Source organism: Anopheles maculipalpis, chromosome 3RL, assembly GCF_943734695.1.
Source record: "Anopheles maculipalpis chromosome 3RL, idAnoMacuDA_375_x, whole genome shotgun sequence".
NCBI lineage: Eukaryota > Metazoa > Arthropoda > Insecta > Diptera > Culicidae > Anopheles > Anopheles maculipalpis.
In genome coordinates this window covers 85,301,178-85,326,830 of record NC_064872.1, presented here as the reverse complement: position 1 = coordinate 85,326,830, position 25,653 = coordinate 85,301,178, and the positions used below count along the sequence as shown (strand labels likewise).

At 41.4% G+C, this 25,653-nt stretch overlaps 1 protein-coding gene across 1 annotated transcript in view; it reads right to left on the bottom strand.

The window, feature by feature from the left end:
- Window positions 1-25,653, bottom strand: part of LOC126562512 (protein hairy) — a 579,505-nt gene that overhangs the window by 90,518 nt on the left and 463,334 nt on the right. The window lies entirely within an intron of this gene.

Here is a 25,653-nt window from a genome sequence, read left to right as displayed (position 1 = left end):
CTGGCTGCTGGATGATGAATCAAGTTTTACCACTGCTTTAAGCAATCAAAATTCCGTGTTCTTTTTTTGATCAGCGGCGAAAAATACGCACACACACATACCAAAAAACTATAACACAAAACCTAGAAGTTCAGGCAAGAACAATATGCTTCATCATCAAGCGCCAATTGAAAGCGGAACTAAAACTGGCCAAAAGTAACAGTTCCGCGAAATAAAGGAAGTCATGGATTGATCAACGTTTCCGGTGTTTGATTGGAGCGCACTTCCTGCCGACGACGGATGACGGATGTTTGATATTCAAATTTGAGACTTCCGATGCAATTTTGTTGACTGATCATTGGAAAGAAAGTTGAAACGGTACGGTTAAAGTATGATTAGAACGGTCCTCTCTGTTGGAAACGATCGGAATGAAAAGAAATCAAAATTACGGCTCAAAGAGGTTCGCAGGAAATCTCAACAATACCCACGACAGATAAAATTCTTATCTTCCAAGAACCATCACATCTTCTTCCTGAGATTACGGAAAAAACGGAAGCAAGCAATCGGATGATCGCATCGAAAGGGAAAAGTACTAAACAAAAAAAAAAGGTGAGATGATCCAGCAGTCCACCAATAAATAATGCCATCCTTCGTATGCAAATTCTTCTGTAGCAAAAGAAAAACAAGTCCAAAATCTAAAAGCTTACCCCAGCACCAACAAAACCATGGGGTCGTTGTGCTTGCCTGCCGTGCGGAAGATGCTGTAACATTTTTCCAACCGATCGCGGAAGCGTAATTTAGTTCCGTCTTTTGACCCTTCTAAATCTCCGTCCCGTTCCCATGCCGAGAAGAATCCAAACAGTAAGGGAATGTTCAATCAATTCAAGACGTCCGAAAGGATGTGAAAGAAAAAAAGAGGTGTTTGGTAACAAAAAAAAAAAGGAAGGAAAAAGCGTCACGAGAGCTAAGATCGTGCAGCCGTATGGTTAGATTTGCATAAGCAGTATGCAAATTAGCAAAACTGCAGCAGCGCAGCATTACTGAGAAATCTACCAAAACGACAGCAGCTGATGATGAAGGATGCTTTTCTTATCGGAAGGGATCTCGCAAGGAACGGCATTTGAGTGCGAGAAAGATGTTTTCTGGTTCGTTGCGAACGGGATTATGACAATGTGCTTCACTTTTTTTATTCTTCTTGTGTGCAGTTCAATGAAGAGTGCAGGAATTGTTGTTGAATTCCTTTGAAAGTGTGGTTTTGAGAGTGCCAAATAAAGGAAGCGAATTATAAGGACACGTTTTGAAAAGATATAGAAATTTTCGATAATCAAACTTTATGCTCCCTTCTTCGTAAATATGATCAGCTGGTTGTAATAATAATGAATAAAAATAATATTGCTTGAAGACTTTTTAGACGTCATAGGTCCAGCAATGTTCTAAAAATCCTTTCATTTTATTATCTTCATATAACCACAGTAAAAAAATGTGATTCCTTTACGATGTCAAAGTGAAATAATTAATCATTAGAAGTGAAAACTAAGACCTCCACTAAATCGAACAAAACCCACTCTCAAGCAAACTGGAACATCCTCTTTAATTTCACCACTAAGCTAAACCCCGGCTAAAGCCATTTTAAAACTCGCCCGAAACAAACGCCTTTACCATCGGACGTTTTGTTCTGACGCCCAAAAACTTTTCCTTAATCTCACACCTTATTAACCTACTTTCATGCGATTCGCCGCTCCCGGATGAGGCTGGCCGGAACAGTGGACGGACCAGGAAGGACCAAAAGGACAAGCGCGGCAGAAACTTTTCACTCACCCAGTCCCAGTCCTTGCGCTGCGTGTAAAGGGAAGCTAATTTAAATTTTAACATTGACCTTGTTTCTATCGAAGCATCTTACCGACTGGCTGTACTGCCGAGTCGCTCCTGTTTCGCTTCTGCCCGGCTCCTTGTCTACTGCAAATTTCCAACCGGGGAAAACTTTCTCTTTTAAATACTACGAATTAAAAGCAGGAGTGCATGAGAAACAATTTCACTCTCATTTGCTGTGAATGAGTCGGATGGTGGAGGACTTGTCCCATCGGGAGGCGCGGGGTGCGATCAGCGGTTGGGTGTCGTCTTTCGAATGGAAGGAAAATTTCTCATCACACAACTGCTTGCTTCTCCGGCCAGCAGAGCCATCCGTGCTGGAAGATGTTCATTAGGGAAAAAAAACTCCTCCATTGCTGTTCCGATTTCCATACCGTACAACTTAATTAATTCCATCCCGCGTGCCTTCCAACTTCCCTAGCATGCCCGTCCATCTCCCCCAACGGATTTTACGATGAAAATTTTCCATTTTCTTCCTGCTGGGCTTTGCCTGTGGTGGTTTCTGTGCGCATACTATTTTGCGCAGCAGCAGATAAGTTACGTAGGAACTTCCGCGGAACTTCATTCACCAACACCATCGTCGGAAGATGGTAAGAAACACACCGCCCAGCTACTCTTCGCTTCGCTTGTTGGTAAGAAAAGTTTCTCCACCCGCCCGTGCTGGCTTGCTTGCTTGTAGTTGTGCCAATCGAGCTGACTTTCTTAGTGTTTGTGTCAATATTGCGTGGAAAAACACCACCCCCATTCACGGGAAGACGTTATTAAATCAAGCGTACATGGGACTTCTCATTCAGGCACTAGCACTAATAAGCAAACCGCTTTCCACCCTCCAGCACCACCACCCATCGGTGTCGCTTTTCCGCCTGGTTGTTTTATGTGAAGGCCAAATTTTGTAACGTTAATTTTAAATGGAAATTAAAACAGCTGAGCGCTAATCAGTGGACCAGCCTGCCTGCGGGCACGGTGGGTGGAACCGCTGGCAGCTTGGTGAAAAGCACTGCGACGCCACCGTCTAAAGTCGTCTGGTCTGGCGGTTGGAAAACTCGCCGCTCCCCTCCGTCGGTCGGTGGGTAAGTAAACGCGGAAGTTGACTCATTTACATACTTTTTTTTTGTTTTGCTTTTATAATTTTCACGCCAGACAGTTCAGAGCGGTCGCAGGCAGGCGAAGGCCAGTAAAAAAAAAAAGGGAGTCAGATGAGTTTGGTTTACTTTGTTTCATTTTTTTTTTGTTTGGGTTCTTGGGCCTGCTTGTCCATAATGCTGCAGACACAATATTAAGGTCAGCTGTGGACGGTGATTGAGAATCTGCGGACTCGGTCCGATGGAGGAGCGGGAGGGAAAAAAGTTTTTTTTTAAAGATTGTATAATTAAAAGACCTTGGACTGGGTGTGTTGCGTTTTTGCTCCAGTTTTTTGCTGTTTGTGACCTGCCTCAAGGATGCAGGATTGAGCGGAGGTTCAATTGTTGGGAAGAATTTGCGTGTGGTTTTTTATTCATTAGTGCTGATCAAGCGTTCTTTAGCTCGGTGGTAAAGGATAAGGATATTTAAGTGGTAAAGGTACATAATGCTCAATTGTTTGATGAAAAATTTAATTAAATTTGTAAAATTTGTGGTGCTAGAATTATTTTTAACTCATCAAATCTTTCCTAATTTGTATATTGTTAATTGAAATTAATTTGTTCCTAGTAGATCCTTTTCCTTTATTTTATTCTGTTAGAAGAAGTGGCATACTTATGATCTCGGCATTTATTTTTACTTTCATTGAATGAATGATAGATTAAATAAATCGAATATCGTAAGACGCACACACTTTGGGTTCCGAAAGGCCAAGTTTATTTGAAATATTTAAACATGAAAAGTTGCTGGAGCTAAGCAAAAGGGAGGAATGAATCAATTATTTTCAAACGAATCGTTAAACAATACTAGAGAAGAATACATTCGGTAATTGAGTAGCAAGAAAATAATGAAATCCACTAATGACAAGGACTGTAAATATCTATGAACGTTCTAACTCATCCATCTAATTATTTGTTCATTAAGTTCATTGATCAACAAGTGTATATTTTATTGTTTCCATGTGGATAAACACTTGCTGTAGTTACACCAATCCATTATTATCCAAATGTGCGGCTGCCTTTGGTAGGGAAATTAGAACGAAAATTCGATAATTTCCCATCCACGGAGGTTCGTCGTCCATCGCAGTTAGTCGGTAATTGTTTGTTTGCGTGTGGTTTGTGTGGTTTCGCTGGTGGACACACATGGAAATGCCTTCACCCTTGGCGTTGGCGTTTCGGTACCATTTGGCTAGCTGGCTAGCGGTTGTATCGTTTAATCGATTTCAACGGGTTGCAGATAGATGGGAATCTTGTGCCACTGAACATCCTATCCTAAAGACTGGTTTTGGGCAGTGTGCGAGTAAAAACAACAAACACCGAAGGAGCTAACAAAATGCCTATTAATCATCGACGGTAATTGGATTTCGTGTGCACAATTTATCAGCTGTGGCTTTCGGAAGGACCTTTGAGTAGAATTTAATGTGTGCGATAATCAACCTGTTTATTTATTATTAAAAGTCCTGTCGTGTTTGTGGGTTGCACGAAGTGGATAGATATTGAGCAACATGCAGAAAACCGATGTTGAGCTTTAACGGAACAACATTCGAATGTTCCACTGTGTATGCATTGCAAACACGGTCGAGTTTTTGCTTGCTCTATTTGGAACGAGAAACTTTACCTTATTTTCTTTCTGCTCAACCAACATCAAAACAGCTTGTGGGTTTTCATTGCTTTCGCGAGCAACTTCACAATTATTTACCGCCTTGTAAATACGGCTCAACAAAACATGTTTCGCGTTGCTTATGAGGCTTGTTGCTGGCAATATTATTTTCAAATCAGCAACAAACACAAACAACCGTCGTTGAACCGTTGTGTTACGGAGCGCCCGGTAGTGCCAACGGCAAAGCGCACGAAAATTATGCGTCACCATGTCAGCCATATTTTCATCTTCATCATCATCATTTTCCCTGGCAGTCGTTGTCGTTGTTGGGGCCATCGTTAATGGGATTCTGGTGAATAAATTTAAAATTCATTGCAATACCGACGCACAAACAAACAGCACGCCGAAATACGCGCCGCCTTCATCTTCTACCATCCCAGCTGAATTTCTTTCCCCAATCTTCTTGCTTAGGGGGAAAGAAAATGGTACGAAAACTCTCGACAGCGGCGGTGAAAAACGGAAAGAAAATCCGTTGTCCGGCGCAACAAGATTGCCAAACCGAGCCTGAGCACACTTTTCTGGCTACTGCGCGGCGAAAAAAGAGAGACTAGAGCCTCTTTACATGTGTGTATGTGTGTGGGTTGTATGAAGTATCCCTAGAGGGTGGAAAAGCCTGTTCCTGTTCCTCCAACCCAACCTCATTCTCGGCTTTTCTTTTCCCAAGAATCCTGATCGAGTACCGCCGAAGATGAAACTTTATTTTATTTCGTTTCGCGTCGTTTCCACATCAGCGATTTGCAGCATTCGGCGAATGAATGCGGCTGTTTATTTCCCCCTTGTACGTGTGTAGCGAGCGTCCCGAAGGCTCGTTATGGCAGGACACTACACTGTCTCTCCTCTCATCCGCCTCACCCCGTTGCATAACGTCCTTCAAACCCTGAACGCATCATCCCACTCCTGGCCCGGGTAATGCCTTATTGCAGTGAAATTACTTTCCTAAATCATCTTAAAAGCTTTTCTTCCCACAAAATCGTTTGTGTGTGTGTGTTTTTTTTTTTTTGTTTTGTTTGGACCGGCCACCTTCGGTATCGACCACTCAGTCCAAATGGTGCGCTCCCGCGCTTTGCTGATGTCCCTTGTGTTCTGTGCTTTGCCTAACAACGAACAATTTTCCTTTGAATGGTTGAAGTGAGCACGGAACGAAGCCCATTTTCGGTGCTACCAGCTTTTCTAGCATATTCTGGCGATTCTGAAGGGAAGAAATAAAACCACCTAAACCACCAGCAGCACATAAAACAAAGCCAAACCTAGGCATTACAATAAGAAACGGCTGTGTGAGTGTGAGGCTTATCCTAGAGGCAAAGGAGGCTTTTGGTCCTGCACGTGAACCGTTTTTATGCCACCGCTCGGGCTAGGATATATTTAGTAAATGTAAGTACACATTATTTCGCACAAATAATAAATATCTCTTATGCGGTGGATTTATGCGGATGAGACTGTGGGCCGGGAATGGGGCCACGAGCACGTTGCCAGCGATAGGCTGGTGCAAGCAATAGACTGGTGGTTCCCCCCCGGTCAAGGAACATCGGAGTGGAACAAACAAGAATTTATGATTAAATTTCATATGCACATAAATTCTGCTTATTTGCTACGAATGTGGTTGCACAAACGCGTTTCTTGGGAGTTATAAGAAAAATGACGAACGAAAACTTAACGGTGGCTTATGAGCAACGTTGCTAGCGGCTTTGCGGCCGATGATGGCAAAAAGCAGCCTACAAACAACAATTGTTGAATGTGGATAAATTTGCAACAACTTCAAAGTTAAATAAAATCTTTGGCGTTATAAAACACAATGAGCGGTATTTAGCGTTATCGACTTAAATAATTGATTTTATTTATTGTAGTGCTTTTCCACGAATGAATTAAATCAATAAGCTATTTATACAGTTGATAAACCAATTTCATCGAATATCGATATCTAAACAAAGAAGATGGAGTATTTATAAATTGCTAAAATGAGCTCTTTGCCACCATTCTCAATCAGAGCAGTGAACTCGTTTGAAGAGTCGCTTTTCCTACTTTAATGCTGTTTGATGTAAACTTACTTTAACATCACAGCTCTTAACCTATCTTTTTATTCAGTTCATATCCTTTAAAACGATTCAATATATTCTGATTAGTTCGATACTTACAGGAAGCTTTCTTGAAGGTTTAAACATTACAGCACTTTCTCCCACAGGCATAAACACACACGTACACCTGCTAACGAGGACAACATTATGGTTCGTAAAAAAAAATTCTTCCATAGAAAATTAAGAAGTAAGAAGAAACCTTTCATCCTTGGTGTGGAAGCGCTCCCGAAAGTGGGACTTTTTTCCATATGATGAAGGCTTGGGAGGCACCATTGTTATTATCCTGTTCGGTCTTGCCTGTCTGAGAGATATCACCGTCGAATCGCTTGGTTTTGTTTGGCTGTGGATGATGTGGATGTGGAGAAGCAAAAGCAATCTTCTGGCCGCGCTTTGGGACGTGCGGAGAAAAATGGTTCCGCAATCTAACGTTGGCCGTAGCACCGGCACACGCATATCTTTCGCACACAAAGCCTTCGACAGATGCGTTCACGCCTCCAGCCGGTTTCGGTAGCGTCTTTGTCCGTGCAAGCACAACCACAACCAGGTTCGGTTGCTTCGCTTGGTACCATTTCCCCCGGAGGTACCGATCCGTGGAAAACTCCACGAACCTGCCCGTGCTTTACTCCCAAAAAAAAAAAAAAAAAAAAAAAAAAAAAAACCGGTACGTTCTTGGGCAAGGATGCGCGGGTATATATACGCAAGGTATACATAAAATACATGCATAGCAATAATGGATTTATTTTTCATACATTATGAAATTGCTTTTTCACCATAAAAGAAGACCTATCTGCTAGATATAACAGCAGAGAAAAAAGAGCAGAGGGAATGGAAGATGTGTGAGGGAAAAATATTGAGCTTACTCAAACCCTGCTTCATTCCAACCAGAAGAAGATGGATACCGGGCGGAGAAAAGCATCACAAGCGGAAAGTGGGCAAAGGGCGGTGGCCATATTTTTCCTCCCCAGCAAAAGCACGAACCCGTAACGAACTTCGCACAGAGTTTGTCAAGACGGAACAACCGGGAATCCCTTACGGTGTTCTGGCGGATAGTCAGGATCTGGTAGTCGTTGCTAGTGTTGAGTAAAAGGGATGAAGATTGGCGTAAAAATCGCACGCCGATGCGCTAAAGGTTGGTTGGGAAAGTTTTTGTGCTTTATTCGTTTTGAAACTCGCTTTGGGAAATTGTTTCGGTTCAGTTGGTTTTTCTGCTCTTTTTCCTTGCCGGAGTGGAGCTCTTGTAGGTGTGATTCCGTTCCAGTTTGATTGGGTTTTCTCTTCTTCCTGGGCGGGTGAAATAAAAATGCTGCAGTTGCGCTTTTTTTTCCAAATTGAAAAAGTTCCCTTAAGAATGCGCGGATGGGTTTTTGAATGGATGGTCGATTATTTGTTAAAAGTCGATTAAGAAGACGGAAAATTCGGAAGCGAAAAGAGGTATAGCAATATTATTTAGCAAGCAATGTGCTTTAAAGATGATAAGGATATTTCGTAAAGAACCCTATGCCAAATCTTCTAAAAGAAAAACTCTTGTTCTCCTCATATTCACTGTTAAACATGTTCATCCAGCAAACAGTAAATTGAGTCAAGAAATAACATGTTTAAAGCTAAGATCTAAGAGAGGTTGTAGTGTTAAAGTGTAAAACGAATAAAGCAAAATGAGAAAAAAATATAAAATATTACATGATTTCTGACAGTGTGGAATTGTTCCTTCATAATTAATTTCAAATACTTAAACAGTAAATCAATTCTGTAAAACACCTTCAAAGGAGACAATGAGAATGCTTTTCACTTAAAGCACCAAAAGCGACAGATTAATCTGGGACTGTGCAGTACCTTAATAGTCCCAGAGCTCACCAATATCCTTCTGAGAAATAAATTTCGTCCAAAACTGACGAACTCCTCTTAGCTTTGTTTGATAGGAAAATGCGCAGCAGAATCTTTGGAGTATGATAAGTAAGTTATCGTGAAGTTAATGAAATATGTCTCGCATTTTCACTATCTCGCAAAGCCAAATAGAAAGTTACAGTAAACGCCTTTCTTGCCTTACTTTAAAAAAGTCCACCATGTAAGGTCTTTGCTAAGTGCCAATATCTGCCAACAGACTTTAATGCCATTTGAAAACATAAAAACCTAACCACACACAGCTTCAAGCTGCATCGCATACGATCCGTTAGCCTTATTTTCCACGATCATATTCCAAGTGTGCCTCGAAGAAATGAAAAAAAAACCAAGCAGTCGGGCAAATTCGTTCGTCCATCGCAATTTGGCGTTGAACATACATTCCTTCCGCTATGTCGAGCGAATTAAAAGAAAAATGTCGAGCACTTCTCACCTGCACTGCGCGAAGCAAAGATATTTTTTCCAGGCCTCACCATGAGCGTTTGCCTAGCAACAAAACCACTCTGCCTGGGAGGCTACCGCGAGGCGTGGTATGATCGAGTTTGAGCTTGAGATGCACCGGCATAACTACGCGATACATAAAACATTACAGCAAAAGGCGTATTATGAAGCTGGTAATTGAATTTCGTACATCACTTTCTCTCGCTACCGTTCTCCAGCGCTTGCCGACGCATGGCGATGGCAATTTGTTAATTAATTATCCAACCATCCCGTAGCAACGGTATCGAAAGGCCACTCAAGTATGGGCTGGTTTTGGGATTGAGCATGTGGGTTACGAAAAAGAAAAAGAACTGCCCTTAAGATGCCCGGTGTACCTGTGCGTATATGAGTTAATAAAAAAAAAATCGATCGTTCCATCACGTTCGGCACAGCCCACAAACACGTCGATCGGTGTGATCTTGCTGCGATGCGGACGTGTGTAAAGGTGAACATGAGCTGTCTAAATAAATGAGCTTCTTAATTGAAGTACGTCAAGGGTAATTAAATTACCATACAGGGCTGATAACTCGTTCGAAAACTACTTCGAGTGCAGCTAAAGCTAAGAAAGAAGATGAATTTAATTGAGCTGTGCGTTCGTGTTTTTTTTTTTCTCCTCCCTTCGCGATTAATGTTGAAAAATGGAAGCAAACAGACGAAAAAACACTGCCAGCTCTACAGCAGAAAAGAGACACACTTCCAACGAAATAATGATAAGACAAACGGAAATCACACATTGCAACTGTGTCGCGTCAGTGTGCACCAAACACAGGCAGACAGTGCTCCACATTAAAGCAACAGATATTTAATGTAAATTGCAACAAATTGCTGTACGGCAAACTGCATATTAAGGCGAGGTGCAAAGAAATAAGGCATTCGTTAGAAACATGGCATACTGATTGAGGGCTTGCGTTTGCCCGTGGGCTACAGAGGCTACTGGGACACATTGCTTCAGAGGTTTCCCGATGCCAGATGCATGAAGTGTGTTTCCTTTAATGATGTGAAGATAGGAAATTTGTGGGACATGTTGTGGGTCTTTGAGAAAATGAGCTAAAGATGAGGATTGGGGTAAAGAATGTAGAGCAGTTGTTATATCGTTGTTTTCTTTTACTCTTATTTTAATTAATCCTTTGGTGCTCTTAGTGCTTCTATATATATATTTCAAGGAAATTATTTTCATGTTCATATGTTTGTCTTTTAATTATAGCCAAATTTATGACCTTGTCAGTTCCGAGTTAAGTCAAACGATTACCTGATTCCGCGCTGAATTATTACTCCACCAAAGTGAGTTAAAATATGAGCTCCAAAAACTCCGTCACAATTTGCACCACCAGACAGAATGCACCCGGACTTCAATCCCGTTGATGGATGGGAGTGATAATTTCATGCCCTTGGGCTTGCAGGATTTTAGAGGAACTCGCTTTCCATCAATCCCGTGCGTAGCGAACCATTTCTTGCAGGTTTTTGTTTGGCAAGATACATTGATCTGTTGGCACATCTTGCTCTTGCCTCAGGTTCGCCCGAAGAAGTGTAGAAGAAGAAACGTAACCATGTGCCGTCAGAACGGCTGGCAGGTTTTTTAATTCTTGACAGTGGACCCATATGCTCGGGTTTGCCGGAAGCAACGCAACTCGTGCTGCGCTCGAGTGATAAATGTTTACTAATGAAGACAAGAAGTATGTCACCTGTCAGCGGTGTGGATATTGTGCGAGGTTGCCAACCATTGCGGGATACGAAAAAGCCGACTCGCAACAGCAAAAAAAATCATCCCAATTTTTCGGTTGATGGCACGCTGTAAAATTGAGGCTGGCTGCATTACTAAAACCACTGTGCATTTTATATTTGTTGCGATGCACCAGCCCAAGGAAGCTCTTTTTGTACCTTTGGTTGCTCCCGTCGATCATTTCAAACGCATCGGACACACGGCGGGAAATGCTCTTGATGGTGGTGTTTTTTTTCTTCTTTCTTTAATTTCGCGGCCGCTTAAGATGCACAAATTTTATGAGTGTTCGTACGCAGGAATTTGCTCTCCCTTGCATACAACCGCTGTGAGGCTACCGGTGGCCGTGGTGATGAATATGCGATGAGGATGGCGCACTCTCGAATGCACGGTACCCCCTCGAGACCCATTCCCTTGGCTAGGCCCTGGATGGTTTCGGTGGATTTGGGTCGTAAAATACTGAAATGATTGCTCTCGCCGTACATTAAACAAGACACTTTATGGTAAAGCGCAAACAGCATTTTATGCAGGTTTAAGATGTGTGATTCTACTTGCTACCGCTGCAAGCTTAAGAAACCTATGTTTCGGTGTCAGGATAGCATGTGCTTAGCAAAATGTACATGCACATAGTTGATCTTGTGTGCAGATTGTTCTACTGCTTTGTGTGAGGTTGTTAAACTTTTGCGAAAGACATTTTATTACCTATCGTTTCGTGTGTCTTTGTTTCTCTTTTTTATGGTTAGTTTGTACAGTGCTCTGGTAATGTTACGAGGCTAATTGATTTTACACATTTAGTTTTTATGTTTTGCATTTGTTGTCTTTATGTGCCTGTAATGTATATTGGCGTTTTTCTGTCTTATTTTATGTTGCTTTTATGATAGGTGTTGGGTGACTTGTACAAGGTTTGCAATTTTCTTTGTATTTTTTATTCTTTTTATTATAAAAAACAATGTGAATGTGACAAAAGAGATGTGATAACAACTTACTCGATAGGAACGTTCGAAGTTTTGTTTATTAGAAAACAGTAGTGATCTGAATCGAGTCTCTTCGTGAGTTTATCAAATTAATTTTAGGTCAAAAATGTAAGAATATCTCCCAAAATAGCATAAAAATGCTAGGGCAAAAGCATAAAAAAGGTAACAAAGTAGCAAAATTTTTTTTTCTAGCAAACTGTTTGGAGAACGAATCTAACAAATGAGAATCAATAATAATGATATTTAGCATAATAAACTTGAAAATGAAAGCTTCTAATCAATAGAACATTTTTCAAACATCAGTAACATAAATTTCTAATAATTCTAATAAATTCTAAGTGTTTGTTTGAATAGCTTTTCTGACGTAGTTTGTGATCTTATTTTGAAAACACAATTAAGCCTCTCAATATTTGTTATTTTGTTATTTTATTTTATTGAATTCAACGAGTTTTTTTAACGTTTTACATTTACAGTTAACACTTACATATTTACATTCAACAAGTAATGGGCCACACTGTACGTATACAATTACGGAGCGCAGGGCGCGAAAGGTCCGGTTCAAAACGATCACACACATGGCGTTGAATTCATGGCAGATGACGAGGAACGGATCAGTGGCGCCAAAACGACGTTCCCCTACGTCATGAAGTGATCTAGCACGGAGCGATCGAGTCGTGGCGTTAATGTAGATTACTGAGATCAGCGCCGGCGAGTCGATCAAGTAGACTTGGACACTAGGACAATCCAGGAACGCAGCGCAAATCGTGTAAATTTGGCACTGGATGGATTCTAAGCGTGCCAACGAGCGTGCCGATATGGGGCACCACATCACGGATGCGTATTCGACCACAGATCGAATTGAGGAGCCGCATCTTAACGGCAATCGGATCGATAGAACGCGCGCTAGCTTCTTCAAAATATGATAACTAACTGATTGCTCTTAGCGAGGATGTGCTGTAGCTGGTCATGGAAGCTCAACTTATCCTCAAGGAGCACTCCTAGATCTCTGAAGCAGCTTTTGCGGTTGTAGATCAATTAATTAATTAATAAAGTTAATAAAATTAATATAAATGTTAGTGAAGTTATTATTACAACAATAAATTACAATCAATTGAAACATAAATGTAAAAATATACCTTTCTGAGGAGAAAAAGACCACGAAAATACGAAAACCGAGAGCAAAAGTTAACTGAAATTTCCTTAAAAATCTTTTAGACTTCGTTATTTACTGTTGAATACATTTATTTGATAATCGTTTGGCTCTTGCTTTGAACATTAAGATGAAAATCATTAACTTTCGTAGAGCAATGCTTGGGAACTTCCTCGAAATACATCGTAATGATCCTCAACTCCTCGACCAAAACTACACAATGAAGCTGAAAATAATAAACTACAACTTTTGTGTTTCCACTTCGTACTGCTTCGAAACAGCACACTCCCACAAAACACACGACGGCTACTCCACCAAACAAGAGTAAAGGTAACAGTATAAAATATTCGAAATAAACTCAACGCAGCGTAATCAATTCGACATTCCTGAAGAAGGGAAACAAAACAAAGCAAAACTGCCGACTGTTACTTACGTTTCGTTCCAAACCTGCACTATTACGAACCGAAACTTACTTGCTGAAAGTTCCATGTTCCATAAAAAAGAGGAAAAAAAAGGAAAAGAAAACGAGTACGGAAATAATTTCCCTAGTCAACATATACACACACAGCAAAACAAAAAAAAACCTGTCCCTAAACGATGAAAAACCCGGCTCCAGCAAGTAAAGGATCAGACTGTCGATAGGCCTCGACGCAGTACAGCGTTTGCCTCGCGTTCCATCCTACCCAGCCCAGGGAAAGAACTGGCAACTTCTGTACAATATCGCCATCATTATCAACAATAATTCACCACCTCGCACAAACCTCCCCAGATCCCAAATCCCCCAGCGCCAGGCTAGGAATCGTCTCGTTTCCCGCTGGAGTAAGTTCGGCACCGTTTTCCAATGGATGGAAAACTTATTCACCTTCTAGGCTCTAAGACGAGTGGTACCAAGAGAGGGGAACGTGCAAAACACGCGAATGTGACCCGAAACTGGGCAGAAACCAAGCGCCACCGGTGAAAACTCCCCCACGGAACGTACCGGAAGGCTTCAACGTGAGTGGTTGAATTTTCCTCCCACTTTTGCTTCATTCGCGCTGCCTTGTTTCTTCTTTTTTTTTCGATACCCCTAATGCCTCACTCCTTCCCCACATAACCCTCCCCCCTTCACCCCCCAAACTTTTTCATCCACAAAAACGGGGGTTAGACCACTGGAAGTTCATATTTTTCTCACTGGATTTCAATTTAAATAAGGCTTTCTGCGGCGAAAGTTTTGCGCATGGCGTCCGTAGGTACCCTTTGGTTGGTGTGCGGGCCAGCGCGAGGGTGCAGAAAATGGAACGAATCGCGGAAAACTACCTTTTGCACCATGACACTAGACGGTTAGGTATGGGCTTCGGTCATGAATGTCGGCAACAGTGGCACCGGTAATGACATCAGGATACGACACTCGTCGCAATCCAGGCTCGGGATACGACATCCACCCGACCGGATAGTTTCCAGAGGGGGGTGGCGTTGAAGGTTGGGGGTGGATTTGAAACACAAAAAAAATGTGGATAAAAAATGGGTAAAAATCTTCTTCCAATTTTTCCTAGCGCCTGCCACTGACAGGAAATATTCTCCCCAGATTCAATCCGATCCAATCCAATTTCTTCGCCAAGGTTGGATTCGGCCATGAAGGATGGTACCATTCTTCTGTGTTCTGTGTGTGTGTGTGTGACAAGCAAAACCTTTTGCTTCATTTGTCATATCGTCAGAGTGCCTGGTGCTGCTACACCTGGAGCACACGGAGAAGAGGGCATCCAATCATCTCGCTTCAACCGTGTGCACCGTGTTTGGAAGCTACACCAGGGAACCACAGGAAACGTGTCCGACTGCTCTCCGTGTCGAAAGTGTGCAAAAAAGTGTGACGAAAAGAGGACGATAAGAAAAAAAACACGAAGGACTACACCATGAACTAAAAAGCAAAATTTGTACGATGTCATCATAATTTATAAGAAGCGGGAATTTGGACGTGATTCGTCGGTTTTAGCTGATTTCAGGTGTTTCTTTTGCTTTTCCCCCACAAAAAAACGGAGGCTTTCCTTTTCGAGTGACGAAGTATTTTTTGGAAAGAGGGGGGGACGGAACTTTCCGGATGTCCCCGTAGACGTGACGAGGACGCCTGGTGAACAGTGGGCCAGGTTCGTTAGTACGCATTTGAAACAAACCTTCCACACCGCCACGGCACGGCGCACGGAAGTCAGGTTTGTGTTTATGGGATTTAGCTGTATATTTTCTTACCGAAACTGAGGAAAAGGCTCGCTGAGAGAGAAAAGCGAAGTAATGGTGGGACCTAAGTTTATCAACTGATTGAATGACTCTTCATCGGAACCAGTTCGGATGTGATAAATTCGGTGATCGAGTTGCGAGACAGCAAAATGTAATCAAATTTAGTTTGCCTTTCCCGTGACTGTTGAGGCAGATTGTGATTTTATTTATTTTACTTTGGACGGGGCTTAAAAAGAATGTAAGTGTGAATTTTCATTCCAATTTAGTTAAAAAAGTCTAATGAAATAAATCTTCATTTGCGGGCTTTTGCTTCTAGTGATTGCAATATTCGTTTACTAGACTTTTGGTTAAAACATCTACTATAAAGTCTATTTCAACAAACGCATTTTGATATCTTGATGAGAGCTTTATATATTTGTACGGCTTTTATGCACAGTGGTGGATTTAGTCTTTCTGGGACACTAAGCGTAGTGGAAATTGAGGCCCTCTATCACACTGAATCTAAGTTCGGTAAGATTCAGATTTTAGCAAACCTTTTTTCGAAGCTTTTCCATACTAGCTGGGCGGAAAGTTGAGGGATCGGGGTGAGATGCAAAAGATGCACGACCCCAAGACGCATCCAACAGTATGCCAGACACCAGGTTCGGACCAACACTGACCAAGTTATCGCCGATTTTCCACGGGAATGTTGTTATTTTCCTCAATAACTGGGTGGGGGATGGATTTGGAATTTTTTGGCCGGCCCGAGCTACCTGCTTGAAAGCATGTTCTCCTGTTACTACCAATCGCTCCGGCTCGGATTTTTGTGCCAGATTTTAGTGGATTTCGATGCGGCAAAATTTGACGAGGAGTAACAGGAGAGCATACCAGGCGAAGAGGTAGCAAATGAAAATTTTAAAAGTGGTCAGAAAATTATTTTCTTTTTATCCTCATGACAAATATTTTTCCACTCAATTTAAGAGAAATTTTGCAATTTTATGTTATTCATTCCCATTTTTGTTTCTTTCTTAAAATTAACCTGAAAATGACCTCAACAACGTGTTTTTATTTTTTAAATACAAACGGGAACTAAGAGGGAACTTCCGGGAAATTCCGCCAGCAGCATTCCCATGGAAAATGGGCGATAAATCGGTCAGTCTTGGTCCGAAACTGATGTCTGGCATACTGTCGGATGGGTCTTGAAGCCGCGCAACTTTTTGCTGAACACTTCAACCCGATCCCTCCACCCCTCGCCAAGTTATTGGGGAAAACACTGGAAAATCGGTAATAACTCGCTCAGTTTTGGTCTGATTCTGGCGTCCGGCATACCGTTGGATGCGTCTTGAAGCCGCGCATCTTTAAGCAGAGCATCCCAATCCGATCCCATCATCCCCCACCCAGTTATTGATGAAAATAACAACATTCCCGTGGAAAATCGGCGATAACTTGGTCAGTGTTGGCCCGAACCTGGTGTCTGGCATACTGTTGGATGGGTCTTGAGGCCGCGCAACTTTTTGCTGAACACCTCAACCCGATACCTCCATCCCCCACCCAGTTATTGAGGAAAATAACAACATTCCCGTGGAAAATTGGCGATAACTCGCTCAATGTTGGTCCGATGTTGGATGCGTCTTGAAGCCTAGCATCTTTGAACAGAACACCCCAACCCGATCCTTGCAGATAAATTTGGTTATTAGTACTATTAAAATGGGATGGAATAATGATTGAAATGTTTACTTTTATTGATATTTATTTAAGGTGCAAATTCTCAGCTCATTTCCTCAAAAAGGTCACAGTTTTTACTCCGATTAACATAACAGCCACGAAAGGTCGTAGTTGCCGTGAAATGATTGTGTTAAAGACGACATGATCTAATCCATGCGATGACCGGAACGAAACCGAAATCCACGTGGCCATCACCAGCGTGGCTACTGCCGAAAACCGCTGGCAGTTAGTTATTTATTTAACCTAGTTAGTTAACGTCACCGACGGTTGCGTACAGACAGCACCAGAAGAAGCACCCAGAAGCTAAGGATTCTCTCACCGAACCGAAGAAGGATGCCCTAATTTAATTTTCGCTCACTTTTCTCCATTAGCTTTCCACCATCGGTTGGGTCACGATGGCCACAAGGCGTCGCCGTACGGTAAACGGCTTGGATGGGTGAAGTTTCAATTTTCATTTCGTTCGCATCCCGGTTGTTCCTTATGCTTTGGGCTCTGTGAAGTCCTCGGCAGCTCGAAGCGGAACGGGCGTCACTTGACTTTTATGTAAAGCAAACAAATTAAAACAATTTCCAAGCAGTTTCTCTCCACCATATTTGTCCTCTCCGTTCCGTGCTTGTTTTTCATCTTCTCGTAGTGCAAGTTGGTTTTGTGTTTGTGTTGCTGCTGCCCCCCGCAACCTGCCATGTCTTGGGGGTTATTTTTATTAGTACTGTCCGGTCAGTCAGTTCGTTGCGTCCCGTCAGTCTCAGACGTTCCGGGTCGGAAGAATGTGCTGACGGGTACATTTGCCCAGCAAAAGGAGTCAAACGCTGTGGCCACCACCATCAGACGCCAGAAAGTGAAGTAGAAGAATTCTTTTAAGTACTTTGTCCCATCGAAGAAAAACGACTGCTTCCGGCAGTGACGAGTCGGCTAGCAAGCTGACCTTTTAACAGCTGCTCGGAAGCTGCTGCTGCTGCTGCTGCTGCTTCTGACCTCGCACAGAGCATCGCCCTGCTAATGATGCGCTCTACAAAAAGCAATTAATTTCTTGACCTAGGACGATATCGGCAAGACGGTATCCCCACTATCGCTTTCACTTGGACTGCCCGTGCCAGAGATGAAGGACATTGTCGGTTGACTCATTTTCCACTTTCACTTTTGATTTTACGTTCAGGACCCGGGTTGTTTTTCTTTCTCTTGTTACGTTCTTTTTGCTCTACGTCTTTTTTCGCTGCATGGAACATTCATTTGTACTTGACGTCTTTTTCCATTATCGCACTTTGTCCGCCCGTTGGGTAACTTTTTTTTTTCTCGCATCATCACAGCTTAAACTTAAACAATTCCCGTTTTCTTTCTCTAGTCTGGCGCTGGCAAAAGGGACACTTCTTTCAAGGACACCACCAAGAGGGAAAATGAGCAAAATCACATTAAACGATCGCTACGCTACGGATGGGTTTAATGAAAGTCGAGACATGGTATTGTTGTGCTTTAAAAATGCGAAAAGGGCTTGCTTTATTGAATATTGATTTTCCGTGTAGTGATGGGAAATGTTTAATGTGGACCGTTTTGGAGGATGAACAACATTATATTGAGCTTTGAAAGAAATAGAGTAAAAGACACTTTGAAGGATACATAGACGTGGTTGTAGTCAAATGAAAGGAAAATAAATAATATAATTCGAAAAGATACGTTGAAGTGGCAACACTCAAGTCATACAGTCACCTCCAGAAATATATTTTACTGGCGTAAAACTTTCCTGAAGGGACATAATCGTTTGAAGAAAATGAAAATATGTTTGTTGTTTGAAAATATTAATTTTCTAAATAACGTTGCCTAGAATTTAAAGCAAAATTCCAACTGTAAGAGAATCAAAATCAAAATATTGTTGGAAAATATAAAAAAATGTCGAACAAAACATTAAAAATCATCACAATCAAACCTGACGTATTTGACACACCTTCACAGTTCGTGAGGAATTTTCAAAGAACTTTATAATCGTCTGAAATATCCTTAAAATGTAGACAGGATTGATTATCTAGTGTGCTATTATTAAATTGAGTTTTAAGTCAGTACTTTATGTAGAGATTTAAGTGTGTCTTGTACAAAACATCATGGTGAATTTCACCGGTTACTCCATAGATTATTTTCGTAATTTTACCATTTATTTCATGATAATTACAATGCTGTTTTGACATGCACTTTTTCCAAATAATCATCTTAAATAAATTTGTTCTTCTTATACCTTATTACCAAAACCTTATTCCACCGTTTATGTCATTTTGAATCGATATTAACATTACGAAGAAGTAAAAAAACAGAACAAGCAACCCTCCAAGGATAATGTTTCTTCAATTTCCATTCCAGATCCTGAGCAGACACAGAAACACACACGCACGCAAGGTACAACGTAAAACTTTCCAATACGGCCACCGTTCAGCCTGAGTAGATCCAAGAAAATCCATAGAATCCATTCGTTATCCCGAAAATGGCAATTTTCTCGTACCCGCTGCCCATTTCCATTCCCCTTTGCCATTTCCCCATACGGCCGGAAAAAACCGTTGAACCATTTGAACCCTGAACGCAATTTTCTTCTCTCCATCGTCCGTTTGTCCGGAAACCGTTCGAAGGAACCGCCTCGAGAGACGCTAACACCAATGGAAATCCGTATGCTCGTTAGGTTCAGCCCGTCGCCCCTGTTTCGCTGTTTTCCCGCGCGTATTTTGTCGCTCCGAGTCATCGGAGTCGGAGTTTTCCCTAAGATTTTCCGATAACGAGCACACACACTTGCGGGGGTTGTGGTAGTGAATACTTACACAAGCACACTTTGTTCACGCATACACCTTGATGTGGAACAGTTTTCCTTCGTAGCTTTTTCTCTCTCTTTCTCTCTCACAACCTCACTCCACTGTTTGTTTATTGCTGGTGTTGGTGAAGCACACACAAACGCACTCTAGCAACGCTTTGTGGTAAGAAAAGTTTGCCAAGGAAAAGTGTGTGCGCTTTTTTGTTACATTTTTCTCACCATTCTTTTGCTACTCCCGCAAGTGCACGAATGTTAGTGCTCTTGTCTGCTGTCTCACAAACACACGTTCAATATTTTTCCCCTCCTGAGGAAACACATTTCTTAGCCACTGTTGCATGTGTGTGCGATTGAGAAGGGTGAGAAAATTACCACTTTGTGTATGTGTGCGTGTTTCAAGGAAAACACACCTATGCGTCTATGTGTTGGTAACGAACTGACAGTGAGCGGTGAGGGTGAGAACGATTGTTCGAGCGGAAAATCGGTTTGCATTGGCTTTCGTGCACGAAATGGCCGAAGCATGGAAATGGAAGCGTCGTTTCCCGCCATCCCCTTTGGCTTGTCCGAAACCCACCAAACATGGCACACTAATGAACTGCGTTTTGTGCCCAAACCAGCAAAACATGGCCACTTGTCTTCACGATCTGCCCGACAAACAGACAGTGCAATATAATTAACGGGTGATTCGGTAAATAATTTTCACTTTCTACGGTCCACCTAGACGACCGAGCGATCCAACCGGTCCCGGAAGAAGTGTTCTGACCTCGACCCCGAACACAGATACGCACACACACACACTAACACAGGGATCGGAGAATATCCTTCCTACTGCCGGGCAGCATCGGTTAATGACTTTTTGCTCTGCTTCGGGTGCTCTGGTGGGTTTAATTTTGCTCCAGTTTTTCTCCGGCACCAGACGATACGGTTTCATTCAGACAAATGATGTTTTATGTTAATTAGCACGTCTGGCGGCTGGATGAATGGGTGGTTGGTGGTAATTAAAGCCGTAAACTTGACCTACTTCAGTGCGAAATGAGCGAAACGACAGTGGGCTGGGAGGAGGTTGGATTTTAAGCATGAGAGGGGGAGGTCAATGAAATGAAATTAATTTTGCATTAAAGTCGATGCTATCGTTCATTAGTTGGTTTGTGAAGGAGTTTTGCTGTGTGTATGTTACATGAAACAGAAGAAAATCATGGCAGCGTTACGATATTAGATTGGTTTATAAACTTTTGTTTGAGTATTGATTTAAAACTCTAAACCTTTTATTTTTCCGATCAAAGATTCCGTCCATTCTATTTTCTTATTCTCTTTTGTTAAATTTTTGTTCTTGTAATTTCATTAGTTTACTTAATTGTGAATTATTAGCTGATGCCCATTCCTGCATACTTCTTTGCTTACATTAAATATTATTGTGAAATAAATGGTACAAGTTTGAATGACAATCATTTTTAAATGGATCAAATTTCAATTAAATGTATCTCAAACTCATTGTTTACAGAAATGACTTAAGCTAGGTAGTTTTGTTAGAGGAAAATTTTATCACTTTTATGCAACAAATGAATCTTCTCTCCCTTCTCCGTTTTCTCCGTTCTGTACAGGGATAAAAATCGTCATAACATGTATTTTACCGGCGGGAGGTTTAAATTGCTGGTTCCATGCTTTCCTTCAAACCATGTTGATGCACGTATTTTAATTTTCTTTTTACGCAATAATATATTTTCAACTTTTTTTTTTTTTTTTATTCATAAGGGACGGCCAGGCCGTATTGTAATATTTTTAACTATTAGTCCCACATTTTGTACGTGATTTGTTTTGTAATTTATAATGCACCTATTTAAGCAAAACATTTATTTAAAAAAAAAGTTTGGTCATATGAAGTTAATTAAAATTCGATTAAATATGAGGTTGCTCTGAACATTACAAAATATTTTTAAATATTTCTGTCGAATTTTCCTAATTAAAGGATAGGATTTCACTTGTCAATAAGATGAGTTTTTCTCTAATAATTTTTTTATATTCCTCCGGAATGAATTTTTCAATAACTGTCATTAAATTTAACACATTAAAACGTTAACATTTTTCTTCAGACGTTTCTTCATTGTTTCTTTCAACACTTGAACCAAATTCACCTCCTTAAATAGACACTTTGGTAAAACGTTTTCATACACTGTCACACGTTTTAACCATTTTAGCACAATACGCACTAATGAATGTTTTCGCTTCCTTCAACACTTTCACAACGCATCGCAAGACATCTTCCTTGATGCTGCTGCTAAGCCTTCTTGTGGCTTGATCTCCATCAAAACCATCAGCCAACCAGCAAAGTCTTGCGCTGACTGATTGAGCTACCGTTCACGCGCGCACTGGATTCTGAGGATCTGCGGATAGCCGACCGTCAGCCACTGACGACCCGTCGGCCCTGCCACTGCCACTCGAGTGGAAGGGTTAATTTCACTGCAGGGCACACAGAGAACCCATTCGTCCGTCCGTCCGTCCGTCCTCATCCCAACATTGGTTCGAGAACTGGTAGACGACAGGTCTAAAATCACAATGAGACTACACAGAGCCGCTGGGATTGACGTGACGTCAAGGTACGGCAACAGAAAGGAGATTATGCTGCCTACCGGGCGGGTTTATGCAGTAAACATAAAAAATTAGACTTGAAAGCAGCAATAAGAAAAAAAGTATTTCGAATGTAAATTAGGATTCTCACGCGTAGCTTTCGGTTTGTGCTTCCGCATTCATCATCAGCGGTAGCAGCAGTACGATCGCGATCGAGCTGTTCCTAGGGAACGATTTTTGCATAAATAATTATTTATTTACATCCGCTCACCATAGAACACCGGAAGCGAAAGGACACTGTGTGTTCCTGTGTGTGTGCGTGCGTGTGTGTGTATTCCATTGGCACACGGGTACAATAAAAGGTAAGAGGTAAGTGCTTATGAAACACCGAGGTTGTTCGCATTGTTAGCATTTATGGGTTATAGTGTGTGAGGGAAACAGCGAGACAGAGCAAGGAAGAAGGGCAACCGACGATCCGCATTAACCCTTTCATATTCGGGTTCGAGTCTCTGTCCTTTTTTTTTTCATCCTTAGGAAGCATCCCCATACACGAGACGCTACGAAGGTACGGGGCCAGCAGCAAGCGTCGGTTTCGTGGGATATCAGAATTTATGCAAATGCGCAACGAACCGTACGGCACATATTGTGGCGCATTGTGGCCCCGGGATCGGTGGTAAATGTTGCGTTTGTTTCTCTCCGCCGGAGCATAATTTCATTTACAGCGTGTGAAAGATTCCCGGCATACCCTGGATGATAAATCGCGGAACAAAGCTGGCGTCGCAGCATTATGACAGTCAGCATTATGACCTGGCAGGATATGCCAGGAAAGGATAGAGACAAAAAATTATCACCGTACAATTCTTGTGCTAGTGGTAACTGGCATTATTTTCCCGTTTCCTTCATTTTATTCGACCCGATTTATGTGATTTATGCAAATGATGGTTCCATCAATGTCGATAGCGTGTCGAATTGAGTTTAAAAAAAATCCTGTGCGTTGCAGTAAGCGTGAGATAGTGCAACTGCAGAGTTTGAGCTATCGATAATGATCGAGTGATCATTTTAGACTTCCGTTTTTAGTGTCAAATTATGCTCAATTTTTCCATTCAACTGTGTAATGTAATACAATATTGATTTAGTAAAAAAAAGAGCAGGTATTGAAATCTTTTCTACTGATAGATCTTGATCGACATAAAAAGCGATGTTTGACTGTTTATTTTCAATTATTTTATTCTAATTTGCAAAGGACTGTTGCACTTTTAATACGTTATGTAAAAATTGAACATACACATCTCTTGACGACCTCCATTTATAGGTACATTAAGGTAGGTTTTTCAGGATCCTTTTTGGAGGATGTGCCTCGAACTACAGCACATCTTCCGAAGAAGACATGTTTCACTCCAGGACCAAAAACGCTCTATAGACAATTTCATTATATTTTACATCATTCTAAAAACACATCGTAAAACGAAATGAATGTGTTTTGGGCACGTTTGTGTAACAATGATCTATAAATATGTTCACCAAACCATATCATCAGCACTTCGATGTATCAGCTGTGGTATCAGACCCTAACGGACAACCTGCGATACCAGTAGCCGATGGGCTAAGAACAACAATAACCCGGCCTGCCCGGGGAACCATTCCCCAGACCCATTAAGGGCTAAAAGGACAAGCAATTGAACGATAAATTGAATTCGGAACGGTTTGCTTGCCGTACCTTACGGCCTTGGATGCCCGAACGCCCGAAAAACGATCAACACAACGATCGTGAGTGTATGTACGTACTCCAAAGCTAATAATTACAATTACATTAATGCCCGGGCTGTCGAGAGCTGTGCACGGGTATAATTTTTATCAAATTATCCAGATGAGCACACGCATCCCTCCGAGTGTGTTTTGTGTGAGGAGTTAGGCGCTAAGGAAGAGAACCTGTAGGTGCAATACAGAACTGCAGAGGATCTTTCGCTCAGCATAATCTTTCATCGCCATGTTGCTAAACGTTGCAGAGCCAATGTTTTAGTGCGATCGCTCGCGGGAGTTTTCGGAAGGATTCGCGTTCGTTCCCGTGAATGATATATTGTTCTGTGCTGCTTCATTGCAACGAAGGGCACCGAAACACCATAGCAATGCCATGGCATAGCTGGCGGCAATACACAGGTGAAGTTTGCGCTGAAATTTTTCATTTCGTGAGCCATTTGCTCTTGCATTTCGACACTAATCGAAGCAAAATCTTATCCCGCGGGTATGCTGGAATGAGGGGTACAAATTAGTCGCATGGTGATACTTGCTGTTGTTCCGTATCTTTTGTAATTCAAATGGGAGCAGATGAATTTGCGCATGACGATGCACGCTATATTTTATTCGTAAATGGGCCCTTAACGTCTGGTACCTGCTTATTTGGATACAATATATTGGGTCCGTTAGGTGGAATAGAGATATTTGGGAGGAAGATTTATGATCATGCTTTTAATACGTTTGTTTCCATTTTCAACTCGATAAGTAATATTATTATCATTTATTCTTGAAATCTAAAGGAATTTGTGGATGTTTTGAGGTAATGAATTTAAATAAAATAGTTCGGCTCAAGACAAACTATAATATATAAAATTTCATTTAAAAACACATCATAATAATACATTCAAATCCATAAACAAAATGAGTCTCATTTTCATTAGTAGAAAATCCATCTAAAATATCAAAAATTCAAGCAAACAGATTAAAAACTCAAAACTCATGAATCAAAGAGCAGTTTTTGAAACTGGTCTTCCAATGTCTAGTGTTAAAGCATGTAAGAACTGTACTGTTTCGGAAATGAAGAGACTGCAATGTAAAATGGAACGTAAAAACGTATCCTTTAATTTAAATTAATCAATGCATAATGTCAAAACACCTTACTCCAAGGTATGTGACCATTTCGAGCTGGCTATTATCAATTAGCTTCAGGATAAAAATATTTTCTTTAATATCCGTTTTCCCTACCAGCAAACCTAAGCATCTACCCCCAAAACAAAACATAAATGAAAAAAAAACTCCTATCGAAATGGGAGGAAAATTGATAATTGCAAAATAAATAACTTTATCCCACACATGACAACTAGCATTACAGGAAAAGGTACACGCCACAAGGTACCAAAACAGCAATCACCCATCAATAAAGCACCGAAACTGGTGAGGGTTTTCTTTTGCAAACAATTTGCATTACAATGCAAACAAAACAAACACTACAAATGTCAAAGCGCAGGGAAAGGCTTTCGGAAAATCAGGGTGTAGGGTGCAACTAAATGCATCAGACCACACACACACGCACACACACACTGAAACATTTGCACACACTTGGCGGGAGATATTTTGGAACTCATCATTAATTATGACGGGTAGTGGTAATTTTTGCACGTCCCATAAAAAAGCCAGCAGGTTACGAAGCCGTTTCGCTTCGAGGGGTGATTATTCTGTGTTGCCTACTTCCGCTTCCGGGATTC